Source organism: Giraffa tippelskirchi, chromosome 9, assembly GCF_054371585.1.
Source record: "Giraffa tippelskirchi isolate mGirTip1 chromosome 9, T2T-mGirTip1v1.2.pri, whole genome shotgun sequence".
NCBI classification, from domain to species: Eukaryota; Metazoa; Chordata; class Mammalia; order Artiodactyla; family Giraffidae; genus Giraffa; species Giraffa tippelskirchi.
Window position 1 is genome coordinate 40977647 of NC_137283.1, and position 13116 is coordinate 40990762.

Sequence of the window (13116 nt, forward strand, 5' to 3'; positions counted from 1 at the left end):
CATTGACATGAATCAGCCATGGGTTTACATGTGTTCCCCTTCCTGGACCCCCCACCCACCTCCCTCCCCATCCCATCCCTCTGGGTCATCCCATTGCCCCAGCCCTGAGCATTTGTCTCATGCATCGAACATGGAATGGTGTTCTGTTTCACATATGATAATATACATGTTTCAATGCTATTCTCCCAGAACGTCCCACCCTCACTTTCTCCCTCAGAGTCCATAAAATTGTTCTATGCATCTGTGTCTCTTATTCTGTCTCGCATATAGGGTTATCGTTACCATCTTTCAAATTCCATATATATGCATTAGTATACTGTATTGTTGTTTTTCTTTCTGGCTTACTTCACTCTGTATAATGGGCTCCAGTTTCATCCATCTCAGTAGAACCGATTCAAATGTATTTTTTTTAAATGGCTGAGTAATATTTCATTGTGTATATGTACCACAGCTTCCTTATCCATTCGTCTGCTGATGGACATCTAGGTTGCTTCCATGTCCTGGCTATTGTAAACAGTGCTGCGATGAACATTGGGGTACACGCGTCTCTTTCAATTCTGGTTTCCTCGGTGTATATGCCCAGCAGTGGGATTGCTGGGTCATATGGCAGTTCTATTCCCAGTTTTTTAAGGAATCTCCACACTGTTCTCCATAGTGGCTGTACTAGTTTGCATTCCCACCAACAGTGTAAGAGGGTTCCCTTTTCTCCACACCCTCTCCAGCATTTATTGCTTGTAGACTTTTGGATAGCAGCCATTCTGACTGGTGTGAAATGATACCTCATTGTGGTTTTGATTTGCATTTCTCTAATAATCTGTAGTCCAGATTTTGTATGATTTCTGTCTGGCTTTCTTCCCCTTAGGCCACATTACTGAGGTGTTCTAATAATTGGATAAGATTATGTGGAAAAGTTATAGATATAACTATTTTCAGCTTTGCTTTTATTTGTTGTTTGGAAGGCCAGCCATCTGCTACATATGTTTCTCCCCAAATTTCTAACTATAATAGAACTTCATGACAAGTTACAGATACTACAGAACAGTTCACCAAAGAAATACTGATAGCCCAAAACCCATGGCTTTCCACCTCTTTTGGTGGTGTTTGCTGCCTTTGACAACTGACAGAAGGAAGGTAATTCACAATTCCCTAAGCCACCCTTTTCACTAAGACTTTCATGCCACACTGGGTGTTATAAACCCGTAAGGGTGAGAAGCCGTTTTTCTCCTGACTCTCTGTTCTCCAGCTAATTCCAGCACCATCAGGTTTTATTTCCATCTCCAACACCAAGCTGTAAAAAAAAAAAGTTGTGCACATCAGCTTCTAAAACTGTGTACAATAAACTCCTCATAATGCTTTCTGACATGATAATTTCATCCACCTGAAGTGATAAAGGGCGTTTAAAAGATCTCTCGATTAATCCTAGACCAACCTAAGGTTCTGGTATCGCTCTGCCACATGGTCACATGTCTACAGCCTTATCATAACAATTACTGTTTCCAGTTTATATACAAAATGCAGTGGTTTTTTAAAATGCATTCCTATGGTATTCCTATAGCATTTCTACTGATCTGAATTTGACAAATACCATCAGATTATACACTGAAGGGAAAACTGTCCATTTTCTTTCATCTAACCTAATAATTCCTTGAGGCAGACTTTGGACTCCGACCGCTCAATAGTTTTTTCTGCCCCCGGATTTATACCACGACCTCTGAATGAAAATGACTCTCTTGTCAAATGTCAGTAAATCGCTATAATGAATGATAATGACAGTCTTTACAACAATTCTTTGAAATAGGCAGTAGCCCATTTAATAAATTACGACACGGAGACACTGATTATGACACTGATTATGGATGTGTCAAAAAAGCTCTATCATATTCTGTTCTGGACACCCAGAGGACATTAGGACACTGAGACACTGAGGCACAGACAGGCTCAGGAACTCTCCTGAGTGATAACACAGGGACCTATCAAGACTGGCTGACATCAGATCTCACGCCTCACCTGTGGGCAACGCCATGTCAGCAATGGTTGTTGTGCTGGCCACAATCCATATTGGTTGTTAATGGAGGATAGTGTTCATCTCACTTGCTTCCTGCGTAGATGTTATCTCCATGGTTGCAGCTTGAAAAATATTTTTTCCTGTTTATCTGTTGCACATATACTTTTTTAAAAAGTCCAATTAAATTTTTTTTTCAGTGCATGAGAAATGTACTATATATTCTAAATACATTTTAAGCTTACAGGTGTTTTTTGCATTAGGAGCATTTTTTGTAAAGGAGAAATGTTAGGCATGGAGTGTAGGTATCCTTTCAAAAATCCATTTCTCCTCCTCAAGGCCTCCTTCTTACTCTTGCCTTCCCCCTGGTGTTTCTATAGTAACCTGGCATCCTCAGCTCCCACCTTTTTGTTGGCACTAAAAGATGGTTTATAATCAGTCCTCCACTTGTTCTGAAATTGCGCCTTTCAATTCATAACACAACAGATAGTGTGTAAGTTTAACAGGACCCGCAGCATTTCTTATCTTTAGTTAAACTCGCATGTTCAGAGGAGTGAAAATATCAAGAAACATGGTGCTGTCAGATTTAGCTTTCAGTTTCACAGCTAATGGAAAAGAGCCACGCTGGTTTCTGGGATCTTGGGAGTCAGCCTCAGCCCCTTCACGCCCGTTACCTTCTCCCACTGCTTTCACCATGAAGACTATAACTGACCAGGGATACAGTCACATACAAGAAATTCAAGTTTCAGAAACATCTTTTCTAAAGTTGGTGTCCCCACCACCACCACCTTTGTAAGAAGCCTCTGGGTATCCAGAACAGAATATGATAGAGCTTTTTTGACACATCCATAATCAAGCAAGTTCTATATTCTGGCCTTGTCATGGAAGAGGCATAAGAGCCATTCAAACTGGGCCTTGTGATCACAAAGGCCTTCATGTCATCTCCAAGTAGGATTAGACACACCAGGAGGGACACTCCACAGCCTCCAGCAGAGAAAATGGACTTCCTTCACCTTCAAAATGAGCTTGCATTACTGAACCAACCCAGTGTAGTGTATGATGAATTACTTTTTAAAAAATAAGCTATTTTATGAATACCTCAAGTACATTGCATCTGTCACTTGGGAAGATGGAAAGAGTTGATTGATCCAATGTAAACATTCAAATTCACCAGAGAAGCTCCATTCATAATTTTTTTCCAACCACAGTCTCCCCTGTCTCAAACAATGGCAAACCCATCCTTCTGGTTGCTGAGACAGAAAACTTGGAAGGAATCTTCTTTCCCTCCTTTCTCTCACACTCCACTTTGAGACTGTCACCATTGTCACCCTGCACCAGTACCACTGTCCTCTGTCATGTTCTCACTGCAGTAGCCTACTCACTGCTCTGCCTGCCTTGCCCCTCGCCCTGGCAAACACCACCATTCTGTTTTCAAGATGACAGCCAGAGTGAGCCCTTAAAAACATATCAGGTCACTCATCTACTCAAACCTTCCAGGGGATTTCAACTTGCAATAATGGTTGAGACTAATTCATTATAGACCAAGCCTCTCTTTGTTAACAACTGAAAAGCCTCCAAAAAAAGAAACAAGAGAAGAAAAAGAAACACAAACAAACAAACAAAAACTTAGTCATTTTGGACTGCTATAACAGAATACTATAGACTGGGTAGCTTAAACAAACATTTATTTCTCTTAGTTCTAGAAGCTGGGATTCCAAGATCAAGATACTGGTAGATTCAGTGTCTGGTGAGGGCCTTCTTCCAAGTGCAGTTGGCTTCACTAGTGACTTCTTCCAAATATTTAAAAGAAAGAAAGAATATTAATCTTGTATATACTCTTCCAGAAAATAAAGAGGAACACTTTCTGTTATGAGACTAGCATAACCTTGATCTAACCTTGACCTAACCCATGCAAAACCTTCAAGACAGGTACCTGGGTACTCTTTATATGTTTCATAAACATGCTGGCTGCTTTGAACTTAGCCTACTTAGAGTGATCATTGGCTCTTACCTTTTACTGTCACTTCTTACTTTCTGATTATGTAGCTACATGTTCATCAGGTTGCAATAACTTGATACACATATGCTAGCTCTCTCTGCACTCTGCTGCCCGCTGGAAGTGAAGTATGGCTGCAAGCCTTGCTTTAGCCAATAAAATGTGAACAGAAGTGACGTGTGTCAGTTCCAGGTGGGAGATAAAAGCTGGCACAGTTTGCCACTTGCTTCTTCCCTTTCTGGCAACTCCAACATTCAAGGTGCTGATTTCTCCATCAGCCTGGATCCTGGAAGGAGGAGAATAAAATGGCCATGGGAAAGGCAAGCCCGATAGGTCCCAGTCAAGAGCGGTACATCTTCAAAAGAACTGTGAGTGTAACTATGGGACATGAAGCTGATCAGAATCAAATAGATAAGAATCTGATTAAGTTTTTGAGAGAGTTGTAATAGCCAGAGAAAGCAGGAGTCTGGAGTAAAAACATTTATGACTGTTGAAGGTTTAAAACCACTCTTTGACCTCCAGTCTTCCTCAGATAGGAAAGAGGCTGAGAAAGCTGTTTGGCCCCGAAGGAGACACATCCTCCAATGCTTACTTCAGAGGTGGCCAAAGAAATTAAAGGTAAAGGAAAACCTCCCAGAAGATGGATCCACATGGACAGGGAAGCAGCAGAATCCAGACCTAATCAAGGAAGATCCCCCACTCGCAGGACAGGGGCTGCCAGCAAAATGCAGAATCGCCATGCACTAGCAGCTGCTCCACCATCATTGCAGTTATGCTATCCCTCTTCCACCAGTGCATTTCGGGTGTTATATGTAACTTGTCATTTTAATTCCTAGATCTCTAGATTAACAAAACGCATATTCGGACCTGACAGAGAGACCACACCCATTATCCTAAGACCCTGCTATTTAAGCTGGACGCTGTTGAAGGATGAGACTTGGGATGTTTTCCCTGGGGAAAAGGTGAGTGTATTTTGTCTGCAGGTTGGAGTACAGACCAAAGATTTGTCTAGCAGAAGGGTGGACTGTTGTTGTCACTAATACAACTCACCAATACATCCAGCTCTTTGCCTCCCAGAATGGTAGGGCTGCACTTCCAGTCCCTCTGGGGTTAGGTGGCACCAGCTCGTCTCTTCTGATCGTTACTTAGTCATTGAGTCATGTCCGACTCTGACTCTTTGCAACCCCATGGACTGCAGCATGCCGGGCTTCCCTGTCCTTCACCATCTCTCAGAGACTTGCTCAAACTCATGTCCATTGAGTCAGTGATGCCATCCAACCATCTTCTGATTGGTGAGTTGCAAGTAAAAGTGATGGATCACTTTCCCACTGAGTATTTTTCTTGCCTTCCTAGCATGGAGGTCTGCATGGGTCTGTCAGCCCGGGTCCTTGACAGACTATGAGTGTGCTAGTGAGGGCAAGAAATAAGCCTTCATTGCCTTGAGCTTAGAGTTGAGGGTTGTTTCTGCAGCATAACCTGGTTCTCACTGAGACTCTCTTGGAACCAAGAATCTCATCTCTGGAGAAATTCCAGTTATTTACCCTACACAGTTCTTCTGATGATGTTGTACGCCTTCCTCAGTGAGTCCTGAAGCTAAAATGATGTTGAAATCCTCAGATACCAGCCCAAACCCCTAATCAGTGACTCACTCTCACTAACTCTCAAGAACAGCTAAGGAACTTTCATTGAACTGCCCTCCTAATGAATAGGGCTTCCCTGGTGTCTCAGACAGTAAAGAATCTGCCTGCAATGCAGAAGACCCGGGTTCAATCCCTGGGTTGGAAAGATTCCCCTGGAGAAGGGAATGGCTACCTACTCCAGTATTCTTCCCCGGGGAATTCCAAGGACAGAGGAGCCTGGCAGGCTACAGTCCATGGGGTCGTAAAGAGACAGACACAACTGAGCAAAGAAGGTAAGGACGTGGTAGAAAGAAAACTCTCTTGGTGTGTCTAGAATTAGAAATATAAATAACTCTGTTTTAGTCTAAAAGTGGTGACTTTAAAGCAATTACTTGGAGGGAGGGTCAGGATGGGGAACACATGTACACACATGGCTGATTCATGTGAATGTATGGCAAAAACCACCACAATATTGTAAAGTAATTAGCCTCCAATTAAAATAAATTTAAAAAAATAAATAAATAAAGCAATTACTTGGACTTCTAAGAGTGCTGAAACCTTCCAAGCTATACCTGGCACCACTGTCATTGGTATTAGTTCAGTTCAGCTCAGTCGCTCAGTCGTGTCCGACTCTTTGCGACCCCATGAATCACAGCACGCCAGGCCTCCTTGTGCATCACCAACTCCCGGAGTCCACCCAAACCCATGTCCATCGAGTCGGTGATGCCATCCAGCCATCTCATCCTCTGTCGTCCCCTTCTCCTCCTGCCCCCAATCCTTCTCAGCATTAGGGTCTTTTCCAATGAGTCAACTCTTCGCATGAGGTGGCCAAAGTATTGGAGTTTCAGCTTCAACATCAGTCCTTCCAATGAACACCCAGGACTGATCTCCTTTAGGATGGACTGGTTGGATCTTCTTGCAGTCCAAGGGACTCTCAAGAGTCTTCTCCAACACCACAGTTCAAAAACATCAATTCTTCAGCGCTCAGCTTTCTTCACCATCCAACTCTCACATCCATACATGACTACTGGAAAAACCATAGCCTTGACTAGACAGACCTTTGTTGGCAAAGTAATGTCTCTGCTTTTAAATATGCTATCTAGGTTGGTCATAACCTTCCTTCCAAGGAGTAAGCGTCTTTTAATTTCATGGCTGCAATCACCATCAGCCGTGATTTTGGAGCCCAAAAAATAAAGTCTGACACTGTTCCCACTGTTTCCCCATCTATTTGCCATGAAATGATGGGACCAGATGCCATGATCTTAGTTTTCTGAACGTTGAGCTTTAAGCCAACTTTTTCACGCTCCTCTTTCACTTTCATCAAGAGGCTCTTTAGTTCTTCTTCACTTCCTGCCATAAGGGTGGTGTCATCTGCATATCTGAGTTTATTGATACTTCTCCCGGCAATCTTGATTCCAGCTTGTGTTTCTTAAGATGATGCAAATATTTCACAGTTCTCTAGTCCCCTCCAGAGTAACAGTAGCAGAGCCTCTGTTCCTCTCACCTTGACCGACCAAAATATAGCCCAGTTCTTCCTGGGACCCCCCGAATGGAGCTTGCTGGCTCTACCATCCAGCTCAGTCAACTGCTTGCTGAGACCCATCTCCGAATCCCAAACACTGCTGCTCCCAAGCTTTTAGTTACCCTTCTCACCATCTGCAAGACAAACAGTGAGACTCTGGGGGAGTCCCCAGGCCTGAGAAAGTCCCCTAGGGGAGAGGAAGAGCCGCCTAAGCCCCACAGCCCAACCTGCAACTCCCCAGTCCTCTCGCCAGCAGGGAGACCATCCTTTCAAACGGTCTGAACCACAGCATCCTGCACCAAAGAGTTAGCAGCTGTGCTGCTTCCCCCAGCCCGGCGAGTGAATGTCCCCCCGTATCCACATTAGATACCACAGAATAACAGCCCAGCGAGTGAATGTCTTCCCTGTATTCACGTTAGATACCAAAGAATAACAGCCCAGCGAGTGAATGTCTCCCCTGTATTCACATTAGATACCAAAGAATAACAGCCCAGCGAGTGAATGTCCCCCTGGATCCACGTTTGGTTCAGTTCAGTTCAGTCACTCAGTCATGTCCAACTCTTTGCGACCCCATGGACTGCAGCACGCCAGGCTTCCCTGTCCATCACCAACTCCTGGGCTTTACCCAAACTCATGTCCATTGAGTCGGTGATGCCATCCAACCATTTCATCCTCTGTCATCCCCTTCTCCTCCTGTCTTCAATCTTTCACAGCATCAGGGACTTTTTCAAATGAGTCAGTTCTTCATATCCATGTTAGAGACCGCAGAATACCAATCCAGCAAGTGAATGTCTCCCTCCCCCACCTCCCCGTATCCACATTAGATACCACAGAATAACAGCCCAGCGAGTGACTGTCCCCGCCGCCCCGTATCCATGTTAGATACTCCAGAATAACAGCAAAAATGGTGCTTCAGAGCCTGTGTTTTCCATTAGATGTCACCAGCTTTTTTTTTTTAAGCTGAGGTTGTCCCTCCTCGTAGACAAAAAGGTGTCATTAAAGTCTACCCCACTCCACCACCTTAACCATAGAGAAAACAGTCATTGAGAATACCACAGACCAGGCATTGCTTGCATTATTTAACCGTCACACTAGCCCTGAGGAGAAAGTCCCACTTACACTGCACTTGGCAAATGCAAAAGCCTGAGGACCAGAGTCAGAATGCAATCTGCCCAAGGTCACCTAGCTACATGGGGTAAGAGGGGACAAAGGCCTGCCCGTCAGCACTGTCCACTCATTACCATGGCTCACATGGCCTCCTATCAAGCAAACAGGATCACAGAATAAATTGCTGCTTATCAACACCTACCATAGTCACCAGTAAAGGTGCAAGAATGCTCCTGCACTTAAAAGTCAGAAAAGTTTCCAAGAAAGAAGGAAAAGTTTCTTGTGGAGAGAGAACCTAAGTACCAGCTTCTGTGTTGTCTCACAGGATAACTGTTGCTAAACTAGTAAAAATTGTTGCAAACAGAATGCTACTTCCATTCCATGAATTAAGTTTTCTCCATTAAAAGTATAATATTGGATGACTGTGCATTTTGTGCATGTGGAAGTGAGGTGGGAGAAAGACTTTACCCCTCTAAAATTGCAAATGTGGGTACAAAGTGTTGCATATTTATTAACCCATCTGCCGCTACAGCATTAGAGGGGGGAGAAATCTTCCTATAAGCAATTTATTCACAATTACAGCCTTACTACCTGATGTGCAAAATGGCAACACTCAGTAAGTGTTTCTTATTGTGCTGAGTAATTTCGATTTTCAGTTTAATTCATGACATTTTTAAAGACCACCAAAGTGAACGTTTGCTTAGCATTGCTTAGTTTTGTTTCTATGTTTCAGTTGAAAAGAGTGACTAGTGTTTGAGGTGATCAAGATGAGTCTCTCACTGGCATTTTTTTTTTTTAATGGAGCACGACTGCTTGAGGATTTAGAAGCCGGATTATGTGGTGATAAACATGGCGTCAAATCTGGCGGCTGCACCTCACCAAACGTGACACGGCAGAGTTGAAAGGTGAGCTGGAATCAGAGTGCTCCCGTATTTTCAGGGCTGTCCTGGGAGACAGCTGCTGTATTTAGTGAAGACTGAATCCAACTGCACTGCATACAAGGTGAGGCTGTTTATCTTTCTTGGCAAAACACCAGCCGTGTGTATCAGCTGGGGGAATCTTTCAAAAATAACTGATCCCAAGCGCACAATTAAATCAGGACTCGGGCAGACACTCACAGCCGGCATGTGACATTCACACCTGGAGGAAGGAAGGTAGACAGGAACTCTGAGAGAGTGGCCTGTCTGCTCAGGGTCCCCTGCCTCCTCAGCCCTGCCCAAAATGCGAGGGGTGGGCTCTTGACTTGGAGATGCTCTCTCTCGGGTCGTCTGCCCCATCATAAAGCAAAGCTGGAGTCCTGGGAGCAGAACCTCTGAGTTCCAGTGTGACCTTGGGCGTCCAGGGAATTGCAGCTGCCCTTGGCAAAATGATCAGTCTTATCTCCCTGGACATGCGTGCTGGTTCCCTACTGCTGTGTAACAGTCAACCCCAAAACTATGTGGTATAAACCCACAGCCAGGGGACTGCTGATATGCTTACAGAGTCTGTGGGTCAGAAATTCAGAGGGGTCGTCAGCCGGCTAGCTTTATTCAGCCTCACGACATCTAGGGCCTCAGCTTGAGAGGTTCAAATGGGTGGAGGCGGGCCAGGGTCTGTGACTGGAGTCATCTGGAGGCTTTTTCACGCACATGTCTGGGGCCCCGACAGGGGTACTTGAGGGCTGGGCTGGGCTGGAACTGGAACTGTTGACCAGATCATGTACACATGACCTCCCCACACGGCTTTGGACTTCCCAAGAGGGAACCTCCAGGAAGCAAACACTCCAGGAGACCCGGGTGAGAGCAGCACCACCCTTTGTGAGCTCAACTCACAAGTCACATGGCTTCTCTCCCAGTATACTCTACTGGCTCCACATCATGTGGCCCAGGTCACACCACAGAAGACCGTGAGCAGAGGGAGCTGTTGTTGCAATGACCTTGAAACAACACCATCAGCTATGGTATGACCATAGCGTGGCAATCTCCACCTGGGTTTCCTGCCCCAGTTGCCTGAAAGGAAAGTGTTGAGAAAGAAATAAAAGTCCCAAAGAAGGAAAAATCAACAAATTAACTACTGTGTGTGTCATGGCCGTTAAAGTTTTATGTTATATAGTCCCACCCCACCCTCCAAGACTCATCTAAGTCACGTGACCCTCCTCTCTCCAGCCACACTGACCTGCCTTAGTTTCTCTCACTTATTTCTGGGTTCCTCTGCCCCACGGCCTTTGCCCCAGCCTGCTCCCTCCCCTCTTCAGCTTGTTAATGCCCATACATCCTCTGGATCTCAATTAAGCGTCACTTCTTTGTGAAAAACATTCCTGAGCTCCCCGACCAGATCAAACTCCCAGAATAGATACTCATAGCCCTAAATACCTTATCACGACTACAATTTTGTTTTAATATTTAGTGTCTTATCTCATCTTGTCTGTGAGTGCGGTCAATAACTCTATTTCTGATGACCATTGTAACCACCACGACCACCCCCCGTCACGCACACACACAATTAGAAACTTCCTGGCCTAAATAAAGGGCTTAATAAACATTTGCTGGAATAGATGTATATGGTTGTTGAGCATCTCAGGCCCACCAGGCACCACATGAAGGGGTAGGAATACAGAAGTTACTGAGATGATCTCACATCTGCCAGATTAGAACTCACAGCTAGACTGGGAGACAGACCATAAACAGACAGGTGGGATGCTGTGCTGAGAGAAAAGTAAGGTACTCAGCCTAGCCTAGAATCTCAGGCTTTCTTGAGGAAATGAGATTCTCATGAAACCCTTCTCCCCACCACACCACCTCCACTCTGCATTCCCCACCACCACCCCCAGCCAAGCAGGTCTCAAGTCCCTCCTTTCCTTTAGGAGCAAATAATTACTCCTCTGTAATTTACAGTTATGGTCATGGTTGTGGGATGAATCAGTCTAAGCCAAGAAAAAAGAAGTATAAATATATGTCTCAGTGTGAATAGGCCTGTTTAATATTACCATGTACACTAATTAAGTTGTATGTAACACAGAGAGCACTTTGATATTGTTAAACTTAATGATCCACTGCTTAAAGAGCATAGACACATTTGTAGTGAAATTATAGTCCGTGCTGTAATGCCCAGCTGGAGGAATACCTTCCAGTAGATTGTTTCCAAACCTCTTAAAGCACCAGCATGAAATAACCATGAGCAAGCGATAGCGCTGTCCTTTAAGCCATCTCACTGTTTGCAGGAATGTTTCTTCAGTCTCTGCACACAGCATAGCTGAACGTCAGAGCTGCTGATGAAGTGTGGAGTTATCTTACTGACTATTGGAGACCAGAAGGCTTTGGGTGGCCAAGGAAATCTTCAAAATCACCATCTTGTATCAAGAACTTGTATCAAGACCATCACCTTTGAACATGAACTCAATTAATCTTCATGACAATCCTCTAAGGTATTTTTATAATCACTTGATGGGTGAGGAAACCGAGGCCAGGAGAGCTTAAACAACTTTATTCATTCTTCCATTCATTTCAGCAAACAGGTTTCGCATGTCTGTTGTGTGCCAGACCCTGTTCTGAGCACTGGAGTGTCAACAGAGAACACGTCAAAGGCTTTGTCCTCAGAATGCATTCATCCTGGGGGGAATGTGCATGGACCACACCACCGGGGGAGAGTGCTGGAAAAGAGCTGGCTAGAGAGGAACTCCCAGGGAAGGAGGCTCCCGCTGGAAAGGGTGAGGTCAGGAGAGCCCCTGAGGAGACACAGGACCAGAGATTGGAAAACTCAAGAGGGGCAGCCCTGGGGAAAGGTTTCCAGGTAGAGGAAGTTGTTGCAAAGCCCTGGAGACAGGACTGCACTTGACATGGTCAAGGCAGGGGGCCAGAGTGGTTTGCAGGTAGTGTTGGAGGGGGGAAATGCCTGGGAGCTGGATTCTGCCTGGTTCCAGAGCCCATGGTCCAAACCACTGTGCTCACAGTCTCACAGCCCAACGAAATAACACAGGGAAACCTGAGAGGGTTCCTGGGGAGAAGGCAGCCAAGCCCTGGGTTCCAGCCCTTCTTGGGGGACACCTGCTCCTAAACCACGAAGGTAATGGGGGAAAGAGAGATGAGTGGAAACTAGTTCTCCAGTCCATCCCCAGCCAGGTGAGAGTCTGTTTTATCAAACTGAGCTGTTGACAAAAAGACACCTGAGGGGATTGCAGCTGAACAATCTGAGCAGAGTACAAGGTCTTCCATACCTGCAGGGTGAACTGTTTGCTAACATGAGTCATTATACATTTCATTCATTCATTCATTTAAATAATAAGATAAAGCATCTACTGTGTGCCAAATCGGCACTGAATCTGGTGCACAGGATGCATGCTGCCCCCACCTGCAAGGAGTTGACAGAGCAGTGGGACCTCGAGTCAATAGAACTCAACTAACTGGGGACATAATTTTGTCTAACTCGGGATACAGGAACACATGGCAGAAGTGGATTGCATCAGGCAAACAGTCAAAACAGCAGCTTTCCCAAGAAGTGCTTTTCACTTTCATGCATTGGAGAAGGAAATGGCAACCCACTCCAGTGTTCTTGCCTGGAGAATCCCAGGGACGGGGGAGCCTGGTGGGCTGCTGTCTGTGGGGTCGCACAGAGTCGGACACGACTGAAGCGACTTAGCAGCAGCAGCAGCAGCAGCTGGGAACAGTCACCCTCAGCAGGGATTTCCAACCTCATCTCTCCATCCACAGACTACTGATTTCAGAGTCCTCACTAGCAGCTGTCAACAAAGGGAGAGGGAACAGGGAGGGCACTCAAATGTTTTATAAGCATTCTTCACTAGAATTATGGAAGAGATAGGAAGTCAAGTTAATCCTTGGTTAGCCAGAGAGTTAATCAGACCATTGCCCTGCCCCTGTGTTTATCGATTAATTGA

The 13116-nt window shown here is 45.1% G+C and overlaps 1 protein-coding gene across 6 annotated transcripts in view; it reads left to right on the plus strand.

Moving 5' to 3' along the window:
* The window catches only part of CFAP20DC (CFAP20 domain containing), a 282051-nt gene that overhangs the window by 263290 nt on the left and 5645 nt on the right, over nucleotides 1–13116 (plus strand). For 3 of the 6 annotated variants that reach the window (XR_014063947.1, XR_014063945.1, XR_014063946.1), the window contains exons 16-19: nucleotides 4835–4960; nucleotides 9051–9151; nucleotides 11446–11649; nucleotides 11733–11931. The gene's annotated coding sequence lies outside the window, so the exon portion shown is untranslated. The remainder of the gene's footprint in view (nucleotides 1–4834; nucleotides 4961–9050; nucleotides 9152–11445; nucleotides 11650–11732; nucleotides 11932–13116) is intronic. The other 3 variants (XR_014063941.1, XR_014063940.1, XR_014063942.1) reach the window with 2 other exon arrangements.